The sequence below is a fragment of the Hibiscus syriacus genome, unplaced genomic scaffold, assembly GCF_006381635.1.
Source record: "Hibiscus syriacus cultivar Baekdansim isolate YM2019G1 unplaced genomic scaffold, ASM638163v2 tig00000003_pilon, whole genome shotgun sequence".
NCBI lineage: Eukaryota > Viridiplantae > Streptophyta > Magnoliopsida > Malvales > Malvaceae > Hibiscus > Hibiscus syriacus.
In genome coordinates this window covers 327,522-330,380 of record NW_024061753.1, presented here as the reverse complement: position 1 = coordinate 330,380, position 2,859 = coordinate 327,522, and positions in this window count along the sequence as shown.

Genomic DNA, 2,859 nt, shown 5'->3' with positions numbered 1-2,859 from the left:
GGTAGGGTTATCTCCTCGGTAGGGGAGGTCCTAGTAGGAATATTTTGGGGCTGGCTACCTTCAAGGTTGATTACTGGTTTAGTGTTGAGATCTTGTGGATGTTTAGTGGCTGGAATAGGGCTAGACTGCTTTGTAACTGGTTCAACAACATCGGTATCTGGGTTAAAATCTTTGGCTTCGAAAAATTCAAGTGGGATTTCCTGCATATGCATAGAAGATGAAGAGGACGAGCTGATGTACTAATCAGTATGGCCCTATCATTCTGCATGGATGGGAGAGACGTGCGTGACGAAAGGGGTGACATCAACTGGGGAACCAGGCGAAACGTTTGGTGCCGAGGCAAAAAATATGTTACCGTCTATAGGTGCTGATATTTGTAATAGTTCTTCAGGGAACGACAACATGTCTTCAAGGGTAATTAGTAGCAGTTCCTTGAAGAACGCATTCAGTTGTGAACCTCAGGCCTTGACATAATTGAAGAAGGTTTGCATGTTACCCTCCAAACATTTTAAGCATTTCTATGTCTCCCCAGTGTTGGTGACCACAACCTCCATTCGTATCGTGGCTACCGATTTGGTACCTCGTTCTAACCCTTCAGTCGGGGCATTATCATCAAATTTCATCAGCTCTGGCACCTTTTTTCCGGTGATTCCCTCCTTTGATTTGATAAACTCCTCCAAAGGTTCCTCAGAGACTTTTTCTTCCTGTATAAAGTGGTTATTAAATTAGGAAAAACCAAATTACCTCTGGCGCGCTTTGCACATTTGTGGACCTGCTCGAAGATAATCTCGCCCACATCGATTGAGAACCTGTAGATAATGGAATATATAAACATAAACTTTTGAAGCAACACTTTGGTGTTGTGCGATGTGGGCATTAGTTTGCACTTTAAAAAAGTGGTTCCATAATTTTGTGACCGGTTTAAGGGCTCGGTGATCCACACACTTTAGATTGGGGGAGTTCACTTCAAACTTCACCCAACCAAAATATAAATCCTCCAGCACACTATTGTATGTCTCATAATCTGCCTTGGTAAGAAATTTCTTATGTTGATTTTTGACTTTGTCAAGCTTGAAATATCTATTGATGGCTGAGGGAGTGAAACGGATGAACTTTCCTCGCACATACACAGAGTATTGGGACTGGTCTCCCAGATGTGCATAAAACTCCAAGACTATCATTGGTGCCACCCCCTTTGGATACCGAATGAACTTTTTCCATTTATGTTTCCGGACAACATCCATCACTTCTGGCCTGAATGGTCTTCTACAGTTGTAGGGAAGACAAAACCATCCTCCAAATAAACTTAGTGTTTTTGCAATACCTTAAATCTTGTCTCTTCCTCAGCACTATGGAAGCCCTGAAAGCGTGTAGCCACAGCAAACGAAGAGGACGCACCTGGAATTGGCTTAGAGCGAGCCATCGTTCTCGTGATAACATATTTTATGGAGATAGCAAAGATTTTGTTGGTTTCTATGGAGGGTTTTGATGAAAAATGGGAGAAAATAAAAGATAAAGATGAAAGTAAGTAAAAGAGGATGGTGAGAGAGAGTAAAGTAGACGTGTTTTTAAGAATGTGGGTGGTTTATTGAGGGTAAAAAAAAGGGGATATAGTTATTAATGAAAAAATAATAGAATAAAAGGGAATAAAATAACGAAGGAAATAAACTTTCCCTCTCAAAAGTTCTACCAGTTAAATTATCAGGATTTGCCTCTTTCCATGTATGAGATTCAACCCTAAGCTACCACATGTCATCATATCACCAATATAAACAAAACTAGAAATAAAATTGAAATAAACAACTCGTGCAAAATAAAGTAAGAAAAAATTATTTATGTACAGAGTGCAAATTATGTTGCCTAGGCAACAAAATTTGTTAAGGAAACATGAGCAAACTCTTGGGCGTCGTGAAGTAGCGACACAACTTTATCTCGTAGGATTAGTACTCCATTGTACCCTTTTTGTCTTTGACCATTCACTTTGAAAGTAGTCCCATCATCCAAATTTGATATTTAGATCGAGCCATGGCTATGCACTTGATGTACTCTGAATGGTCCTGACCATCTGGACTTCAACTTACCTGAAAATGACTTTAGTCTTGAATTATAGAGCAACGCTTGTTGTCCTGGAAAATATTGTCTTGGCAAATTTTTTCTGTCATGACATCTTTTTGTCTTTTCTTTGTAAAGGAGAACATTTTCATACACCCGAGCTCTAAATTAGTCTATCTCGTTTAATTCCAACAATCTCTTTTCTCCAACAAGTTGTGCATCCATGTTTAGTTTCTTGATGGCCCAGTACACCTTGTGCTCTAATTCCATGGGCAAATGGCATTCCTTGTCGTAGAATAACTTGGATGGAGACATTCCAAACGGCATTTTAAATGTCGTGCGATAAGCTCACATTGCCTCATCCACTTTTGGCGACCAATCTTTTCATGTAGGGATGACCACCTTCTCAAGTATCTACTTGATCTCATGATTTGAAACCTCAATTTTCCAATTGGTTTGGAGATGATATGTTTAGGTAATTTTATGATGCATCCCATTTCTTTGCAACACCTTGGCAATTAATTTATTGTCGAAGTGAGTGCCTTCATCCCTGATAATTGCTCTTAGTGCTCCAAAACGTGTGAATATATTTTTATGTAAGAACTTCAACACAGTCTTGGAGTCATTGCAAGGTGTTTCCACGGCTTCCACCCATTTGGACACATAGTCCACATCCAAGAGAATGTACAAATCACCAAAAGATGCTGGAAAAGGTCCCAAAAAATCAATTCCGCATACATTGAAGAGTTCGACCTCCAAAATATTTTGCCATGGCATCTCATTCCTCTTTGATATATTCCTAGTGAG